The sequence below is a fragment of the Echeneis naucrates genome, chromosome 4, assembly GCF_900963305.1.
Source record: "Echeneis naucrates chromosome 4, fEcheNa1.1, whole genome shotgun sequence".
In the NCBI taxonomy this organism is placed as follows: domain Eukaryota; kingdom Metazoa; phylum Chordata; class Actinopteri; order Carangiformes; family Echeneidae; genus Echeneis; species Echeneis naucrates.
This window is the reverse complement of record NC_042514.1, coordinates 10549224-10559648: the sequence shown is the minus strand read 5'-3', so window position 1 is coordinate 10559648 and position 10425 is coordinate 10549224.

The following is a 10425-nucleotide window of genomic DNA, read 5'->3' as shown; positions in this document are numbered from 1 at the left end:
ATACTTATTGTCCATTCAACACACAAAGCTCTGAGCTAATCAAACTGAACTGATGACTTCTGACCTTGATAAAGGGACGCTGAACCCCTAAGGTCTCCTCGGCTTTGTGTTGACGGGTCAGAAAGAGAGTTAGCTTAGCATATAATTAATGTTTAATAACCCCTGGTTGTTTGTCAACACTTTTCCCACTGTCTTTTTCCATGCCTTATAATCTTCAGAGTGCCTGCAGGCACAGCATTCTCTGATAACATCTTAAGCCTCTTGTTCCAATACCCTGGCCTGGAAGTAACAACACTGGCCAGTCACTCATTTACAAGCAAAGATAAATGCACAGTCCTTAATCTGTTTCCAGTTAGGTCTCCAGCTACACAACGCAGGGCAGGCCCACGTCTCTAACTCCTCCTCAGGCTTAGCTGCTCCATCAGCCCTGCTGCTGTCATTTAGGCTGCCTCCATTCTCACCTCTATCACCTGCCACACAGGTACTCAGTGATAAGCACACACGCAGCCATGGGAAGGTCTTCCAGTAATTAGCATGAATGCGAAGGGACATTTTACAGCCTTTGTGCTGGGCTACTATTTTATCACTGCTGAAGACATACTTTCAAGTCCACTGTGCTTTTGGTGGGAGCAGAGAAGTATTCAAACAGTTTGAATCAAAAGCAGAGCTAAAAGGATCGATTGTTCGATTGGCAGGTTTCTTAAAAAAAAAACAAAAAAAAACAAAACAAAACACTAGTTACTATATGGTCGTTAATTATTTATGGAAAACAATTTAAATTGTAGAGATGCCAAAAAGTGAAGTCCTGAATGTCAAATGAGGGGAACTTAAGTGGGGTTGGTAATGTCATTGTTGTTGTTGCTGATGTTGTGCTTTTAGATGCTCCCCTCATTTATTACAACCCTGAATTTAAGGAGCCAGGAATGGAACCACCAACCCACAGACCCACAGCCAAGTTGACTTTCCATTTGAGCTCTGGCCCACAGAGAAGTAACTGTCATGTAAATGCTGAAATGTAATTATTTGAATTAAACTATAGTACTACATTGTCATGTGTAAATGAAAACAAATATCAATCCACATGATAAGATATGGATCAGAAATAATCTCCATCCACACTGTCACCACTGTCTATCCACCTCTGTAAGATGTAGAAATACAATAAAAAGAAGAACAGGAAGAATCGAACTCCACAGCAGCTGCAGGTTGGTAACAAGTTCCACAATATTTGGATTTGCTTTATCCACTGGTAGTCATGATTAGTAATGACCAATCACGGAACAACCTGCAATTTCTGCCTGTTACAATTACGTTTCTCAAGATATTTCAAAAGTTACTGTTTGTCTGGGGCTGCAGCAGCTGGGTGGAGGGAGAAACTAGATTTTGGCCATAAATTCCTAACTGTCATTCTAACAAACATGTTTATGTACAGATTGAACAAATAACAAAACAACATGTTAATTAGTGAGCCCAAAAAGTTCTGAGAGGAGCATTTTTGAACTTTGGATGGTAGCAGATTAGCTGGTACCTCTGTTTCATGTCTTTATGTTAGGCTACGCTGATCAGCTCCAGCTCCAGACCAAATGCACATACTTAATGTCTTGTCATTTAATTAAAGAAAGCGAATAATCGTATTTTCCAAAACGCGGCACTATTCCTTTAAACTTCTTTCTCATAATTTGTTGAAAGAACTGGGTTATGGTTGGTTTGCCAGCCACTGTTTGGTTTCTGTCTCTCATTAGAAACCAAATTTGTCACAGAATTTCTTGTTGAATTGTTCCAGAGTTTGGATTGTTAATATTTCTGTTTCAGTCACTCCTGAGCTCAGACAATTTTAAACTGTCAGACAGGCACAACAAAATCACTGTCAGTGCCATATAATTAGGAGGAAAAAAGAAATAATTTAATGTGAGTCACTTACACAAACCCATTAAAGCTTATACTATCCAGTCTATTTTCCTTTTGGCTTGAATGAGACAAAAGGAGAACAATATCCCATTAAAGACTGTTTCCACATTCTACTCACTTGAATTGGTGCTAGAGTGTCAGTGTTTTTCTGTGGATTAAAGTCTGATAGCACTCACAGGAAGAATAATTCCCGCGTTTGAAGACTTGTGAATATATGCAAGGAAAAGACGGACAGCAAGAGGCAGAGAAGAACAGACAGAAATAGAGACTGAAAGGGAGCAGATGAGCGGGAAACATCATGGAAGAATGCCTCTAATGCACTGTCTGTAGAGGGTGAATTAGGAGGCAAATACTGTGATTATTGTGTGATGTGGTAGTGGTAGTGGCGGCGATGGTGGGATCTTGCCAGCCCCAGGATGCAGATAGAAACCACCAGGGGTGCAGGAGGGGAGCAGGCAATTGTGATTTATGGGTAGCAGCGGGCTGATAAGGCAGCTCCCTTCATTTAACGCCTTATCGGCTGCGTTAAAGAAAGGCCACAATTTGCAGCATTCTTAAAAGCCCCAGATGTGACTAATCTCTGCAACCTTCCAGACAATCTGTCTCAGGACAAACTATAGATCACTCACTTGTCTTGCTGATCTCAGCCTAGGAGCAAAATGGTGGAGGAAAAATGTTTGCTTTTGCATTTTCAATCTTAGTATATACCAGGAGTGGAATTTTCAAATGGTTTGCGGTTTCACAGTTCGAATACGGTTTTAAAGAAATATTCTGTGGCAATATCATTAAAAATCGCTTTATGTTGTATGAATTATAATCATTTAGCACTAATTTACAGGAGAAAATACAGTTCAACATTATGTCATGTCATATCACCTTTTTATGCACAGTCATAAAATTACTCTTTTGGCTGAGAACCAACTTCTGTCAGTCTAACATAGCAGAATTTCATTGCTGGGGTTATTTTCTGATGCTACATAGCCAAGATTAGCATCACCAGTTCTGTGCCTACCTTGCCAAGAGCTTCACCCATTTATGGGATGACAATTCAAGAGGTTGTAAAAGGCCCTCTGAGCTGTACCGCTTCCTCAAGGCGAATTTGACATGATTGGACTTCGTATTGGAAAGTCACGAGACAGGCCAAACAGGATGGATTAGCATGCTACTTTCTGTAGTATGTAAGAACATTAGCATGAATTTCAACTGCTGGAAACGGCTCTTGCTGAGCAAAGAACTGGAATCTGGTTCTGAGCTTGTAAGCAAACATTAATGACACTACAGCTCAACATGTAATACATCCAAAATCTAATGAAGAGCATTCTGTCTTCTGACATTAAGCAATTTGTGCAGTATCAGGACTCTTTATATCAAAAAACATATGCATCGAAAACACAGTTTGTGTGTTGTTATTCCTTTCTTTGACATTATCTTCAAACACAGGGAACTCCAGACCTTTTGAATAAGTTTTAGCATCCAGCTGACTGCTACTAAAAAGCTGTAAAATAATTTTCACATTGCAGAATAAAGCAAAAGCAACTGTAGCTTTCTGTGTGATGGTGGCTGGATTTTTTCCAACCATCCATCCTGACCTCCTTCATAAGATTCATATGCAGTACAGTCGCTCAAATTTTCACCTGGAACTGGACAACAATTTACAAAAACAAATTGAGTTATACAAAGATTATAATTTTGACAAGACAGGATTGTTTTGGCCGATTTTTGGAAAAGTGTCCATAGAAGGAAACAAACTCCACCTGAGTGCGTTAAATATACTAATTTAACTCACACACTCGCACACACAGACACTTGATGATTGAAATTCGCTTGTAGACAGACAGACACACACACACACATATGCACAAGCACACACATTTCCAGCACTGTCACTTGTCTCTCTTTATTCTGCCAATAAAATGAAACTTGACATAGCAGAGCCACTGATCAATACTAATCACAGAAATAATTACCCACCGAAGCTTAGGTATGCCATTGATTTTTAAGGCAGTTGTTTGCATTAGTGTCATATCTGATCTTAATAATCTTAAAACACTTTTTTTTTTCTCTTTAAGTTTAAGGTCCTCTGTAATGTTGTGTAAAATGTATGAATGTCATTACAAAGTCTAATCAATGTGTACTGATGTATTGAACACTGAGCAGCAGTTATAGTGATTTTCCCGTCCAGGGCTGTTTGTCACAGTTGCACTTGGACGTGAACAACAGTACAGGGCAATTACATACAATGTCATAGAAGGGAAAATAAAAAAAAAAAAAAAAAGAACAGGTAAATTGTGATCAGTTCAGCTAGTGTCAGATAAACAAGGGTATATTTTCTGACAGCAGCCATAAGTTCACTGGACAATGCTGACACAATACTAGCCGAAGGAGAGTTCAGACAATGGTTTCCATACTGACAACCAGTAAGTTTTTCCACCCCACTTCTTCACAAATCAAATTGTGATACGCTCTCAGGCTCCTCAGATGAGTTCTACTAATAGTAATGTGCAAATAGCTAGAAGGAGGTGAAGCTGTGTTCATCTTCAGGTCAGTCATCTGCAACGTGGCATTGCTTGGTAATCCCTCCTGCTCCATCATTCCCCTCTGTGGTTAGCACGAGAAGCTACAATCCTCCAAATGTAAGCAATACTTGCCTTTAAAGCGCTCCTCTTTCTTTAAATCAAGTGCATATATTTATTTTTCACATGCCTCACTGTGTTCTACAAGTGTAATTAGTCTTAGATACTCAGCAGTTGATTTTTTTCCCCTTCCATTCTTAAGTATTCATGAAAGCCAGTGATCTGACAAATGAAAATTTTCAGCACGGTAGCATCTTGAATCTCAGACCTTATTTCAACAGATAATCCTGTTTAAATATCCAGCCTGGTTTACACAGCCCAGGTAAGGAAAAGCCCAGCAACTGCATCTGAATGCTTATACACGAATACTTATGCATGTTAGAGCTCAGGCCCTCTCACATATATCTTAAATGCAAAATATCCAACAATAGAGCATATCTGTGATAATTGAGGTCCTTCCTTGTATTTCCTGTTGCATTCAGGGCTCAGTGGTATTCTGACCTCCACACTTCTGGAGTGGGAAATGTTCTACCAACTAACAGTATCTGCCTCCAGGCTGCTGCTGCAGCCTCGACTTTGCAGCGGTCTATTCTCAGTCCACCAGGCTAATTCATCATGAGCTCCTCTCTAACACCAAGGTGAATTACATAATGAGGTGGTCAGTGTGATAAAGGCAAAGCTGTGATTGCATCGCCGGCAGAGGTCCACAGATGACCGACCTTACACTTTCACAACCTCCCTGACTTAACTTAACATGACCCATTGTCACTGTTATGTTCACCACATCCAACGCACCGCCCACCAAAGCGCTGGCAGCTTGCATATTGTTTACTCTCCTCTCTTTGTTGTCACGGTCCACTGGGAAATATCCTACAAGTTATTTGGCATTTGACAGGGTTTGTATGATGTGGGAGAAAGAAGGGGGGGGGGGCTACCGCAGTGTGTTGGGAGTCACCTATTTGCTCAGGAGGCCGGGCCTTTTGGTCTGTGGGTCCACGCTGTGTGCGCCCCATCCACTCAGTCTCCTGCCCCCTCCTCTGTCTCTGTCTCCCTGTGTTTCCCCACCGCTCCAGCCCGCCTGCATGCCTGACAGACAGACAGATGCTATCTGCTGTGCATCTCCAGCTCTGGGCCTCTATCACTCTCCACAAACAGCCCATTGCTTGCATACAGGCTGCAAATTTCGTCTGCCTCTCTCCCTTTAGATAAGGGGCAATATCAGTGACAGAACATATTTTATGTATGAAATGTAGCTCACAACAAGCAGTCAGGCATTAGGTTTGTTTAAATAGATGATCCTTATCGCTATTCTTTCAACATAGAGTTTTGACATTGTTCTCTGTTTATTTTTTTCTTGGCACACAATTCATTTTTTATACTATCTAAGACCACAATTGGCTTTTAAAGAGGCTCCCGTCTGGAGGTTGAATTCATTGCTATTTTAATTATAACCGCTCAGTACAGCAGAGACAGACCGCGTGTGGAATATTTCCTGCCCAGCCGCAGTTGTAGTTCTTCCTCCTAAACCCATTCAGTCAACATTCGGGCGGATTATTTGCCAGGGATTTCACTTGTCAAAGAAGCGACACTTTTCCCCCTACTGTTGGCTGTTGTTAGCATCAGATATTGGATGATTTCCATTTAGTGCTTAGGTTATGCTTGTCAGTTTGTGCCCAGCATTTTTGTAATGATGGAAATAAGATCTCACATATGCCACGAGTCTAGCTGACATAATAGTTTGGGTTGTGTATGTGTGTGTTTGAGAGAGATGGTGGAGGTATCAGGGACAACAAAAATGTATTTTATGAGAGATGTCAGTTTTAATATTTATGTAGCTACCAGACTATTTTTTACTTTCTCTAGAGATATCTTAATGTAAAATAGCAAAACTGTGTTGGCATAACACAAAGATCTATTCTATTTAAATTACAAAATGCCCAGTATCTCCAAAAAATGAATATAATTTCCTATATATGTTGGCTGATTAGATGTGGGGGTTTTTGGATAATTTAAGCCTTGTTTTGTCATAAGAAACCCTGTTGGGGATTGTCCCCCTAAACCCCCCCCAAAAAGCAAAGCCTCACCCCGATGGCAAGCGCGCACGCACGCACACACACACACACACACACAGGGTGGGAAGCATGCAGGTCATTACCATAACAAGCTGGCGTGTTTCTGAAGATACACTTGTTCAGAATAGACAGGGGCAAGAGGGGGTAGGCTGGGGTGGCAACACAGGCCCAGTTTATTTCAATAACAACAGCCAGACACAGGCCTATCTAGTCAGACTTTGAATGAAACACTTGGGCTCTGATGGAGCGATAAGACACAGATGCTAAAAAGGGGGACTGCTGAAACGGCCCCTTGACCCTCACTTTACTTTTATTATCGACGACAATGAACACAGCAGACAGACTATACAGTTTTATGAACACTGTTAAACTTGAGGTTTTAAATATTTTCCAAATTTTGGAATTCATACTTGTATATTTAGGAAATTAGTGTTAACGCGAGAAGGGAGAGAAAACAGAAAAAGACTGCACCCTCTCAACAATTTACTCTTGTGTAAACCTGAATTGTTAATTACAGAGAGATGATTTTCACATGAATGCCCCTGTGTTTACTGTGGGGCAACTGATCTATCCCTTGGGAGGACAATGTCAAGTGCTTTACACATAAACATATGTGATCTTTTATTCATTTTTTTTTTTTAAACAGGTAATCCTCCAGGTTAAATCTGCGCTAAACTGCAGTGAAAAAGAGCGCGTGCCTTATTATTTGCACAGATAGAGCACACCCTTAGATTTAGAAGGAGATGTCCTAAATCTCAGCTTGATTTCCTATGTTAACCATGGCTTAGCTGTGGCTGGGCTGGATACAGGAGAGCCTGTTGAGAGTTAGTGGAGTAGTTGTAAATATGTGGTAACACTTTCAGTGGTAATCCTCCTGCACAAAGAATTGCCAGAGATTATGGACCGGTTGTCTGACAGAGAGAATCCTCCGGCACAATCAAATTCCTATGGCTGCTAAGATTTGTAGAGGGCACAATGCTGCACTGCTCAGCTCACCAGTAATGTGAGGCCAAGCCACTCCCTAGATGAAGAGCTAAGAAGCAAATAATGCATGAACTGCATATTAAATAAACAGAGGGTGGCTAAAAATATAGCACGGTAGCCGAGGACAGTAGCAGCAGGATGGCGTTTGACTTTTCCTTTTTTTTTTTTTTTTTTTTCCTCTTTAAAGAAAAGATGCTCCACTAACTGGAGCGCACTTCAAGACAGTTTGACCTGTGCCTGTCCTCTCCTGTTGATCCCCCATCCCCGACCCTCTGCACCGACCTGATCTAAAGAGACGTGAGAATCGCCTCCTCCTCCTCCGCCAACCTCCTCCTACGAGCACTACACAATCGCCCTCACTGACACATTTTGAGTGGGGTTTAAGGAAGTGAAGTGAAGAGAGAGTGTGAGGGAGCGAGAAACCCCACCACAGCCCCGAGGATGAATAGACTATAGAAGCCGTTTCATTTCAAAATCGGCCTCTGCACTTGGCTGAACCTACAATAAAAGTTGATAATTGAGAAGTGAAAGAGTAGGATCAATATGACTGTGAAAAAAAATGGAGGCTTGGGCTTATGTTTAATGCAGTTTAACTGATATTTAATATTTTCTGCTTTCTCTCTCTTCTTCTTCTTTTGTCCACATTAAAATACTTCAAAAAGAATTCTAATAAAGTGGAAATTAAAAGGAGCGTAGATTGGGGTTGGAAAGAGAGGCCTCTAATCCCGCTATCTCTTAATAATTCAAAGTCTCTTTTATTTTCTGAATAAAAAGCGGAATTAATCTGGCACTGTGAAGCTGTCCTCTCTTCTCACTGTTTAAATAAATCCCCGTTCGTACATTAGACGCGAGGAGGCCGGCTCTGGCTCCTCGCCAAGCTCTGTGTCAATTCCCTCCTGCCTCCTTCCTTTCTCTCCCAGCCCTTCTTTATTCCCTTTCTTTTGCTTTCTGCCAGGGAGGGACCTATGAGAGAAGCCATGCCACCAGAGAGCTGCTATCTCCAGAACCTGCTCAGCACACAGGCCTATCACAGGCAGCTAAGACCACTTAGCTCTGGCCGCCAAAAGGCACCCTTATGAAACTTTACCCAGATATTAGGGCACTGTGAAGCCAAATGATATATTACAAAGGCATTGTGTAAGAGGTTGACCATTTATAATATTTATATAAGGCTGTCCCAGCTGTCAGAAGAGTTACTATTTTAGCCTTTAGCAGAAATATAGAGGTGGGCATTTCATCCTTTTGCCTCAGTAACTAATACAAATTTTATTGTCCAAGCACAGATGGATAGTTAATTCTAATAATGAATCATATCATTATGTGTTTTGTTTCATTGAAGATTTAAACCAGTGTTTCTATAGAAGAGACAATTTCAACAATTCAACAAAAAGTCCACTCCACAAATGGACGGCTAAGTCGCACAGCTTTTCACAAGACAAAAGAAAAGCCTTTGAAAACTGACACCATGAAATAAAAGGAGCTTAGGCTCCAAGAGCAAAACTGAGTAAACTGAGTAGACAGAAGAGTGGGGATATAGGAACAGGCCCGAGCATGAGCTCAAGGGCCTGCAGGGTCCTTGATTAGCACTGTCCTCTCTATCAGTTCACAGACTGCCTGTCTTCAGAAGCCCTTCGGCAGCAGGTCTCCCTTCTGTGTCTGTGAACTCTTCCTCTGGTGGCGCTGTGGGGAAGAAAGCTGCTATAGTCAACACGCCGGCGCACTCTGCATCCCGATGATGCATCAGTAGAGATGAGCGCAGAAGCTGCCCTTGCTCCAATAGATGCCTTTTGTGGCACTCTAAAAATCTAAGATCCTCAGCTCGATCCTGGATCAGCCTTCCTCTGTGGTCAAAGATTTATGGCATCCCCACACCCCAACCCTCTATCGTCATCTGTGTATGGCTCAAACTGCCCAGACTTGCAGTTATGATGATATTTTCCTCGGAGACTCTGGCTGAAAGACAAACAATAGCTTTAGACTTATTTTCTTCTGCGACTGCAGTATTCATCCATCTGGGCGCTGTGTCTGAGAAGCACACCAGTGTCATCCAATTGGCCGTTTATGATTTGACAATGCGCTCGAACATATCAGTATCTTCTCAAGGTGAAGCCTTGGACTTATGCACCCTCGAACCAATACACACATCTCATTATATGTGTTGAAAACACCTTGATTTTGTGAAGCTGTTGGATATGAGATTGACATGCTCGGTCTTGGGCAAGGTCTTTCTAAAACCTAGCATGATTCTTTTTTTCACTGCCGTATTGCTCCTTGCAGAAATCTTTACTTTATATGTTATCAAATGAAAGAAATATATATATATACCAAGAGAAGTCGGAAATAGAGGAGGTCCTGAGGGAAAGTGTAAAGGTGTGTCTTAAGTTCCCTGAAGGCAACAGAAAGTCATTTTCACTGAGGTGTGCGCTATTTTTATTTATACACCTCATACGCTCTGTTTCTTCATACATACTGTTTGTGGGGCTATCATTATACCAGACAGAAGGGGGGGGGGGGGGGGGGGGGGAGTAAAAACCCATTTGCATTAGCATCACTGTCTGACTCCAGGCACTAAGCAATGATACTTTATTCCATACCATTCAGAGGGCCATTATCAGTCTACCCCCTCTGTCCCCTCTTCCAGCAGGGAGCTCACACACGCGCGCAATTACACAACGCGCCGCACACACTACTCCCATCCAGCAATATCACGGATAGCATCTCATGCAACACTGGCACAGAGGTACAGGACAGGCAAGGGAAGTGGAGGGGAGGGACATTTCCGGAGGGGGGTCCTGGCATGTAATTGTCCTGGTGAGCACTCAATAGCACCTTAAACCAAGCAGGCAATCTACAAAGCTGTGCAGTGAAGGAGGGAAAGGCCCTGTGGC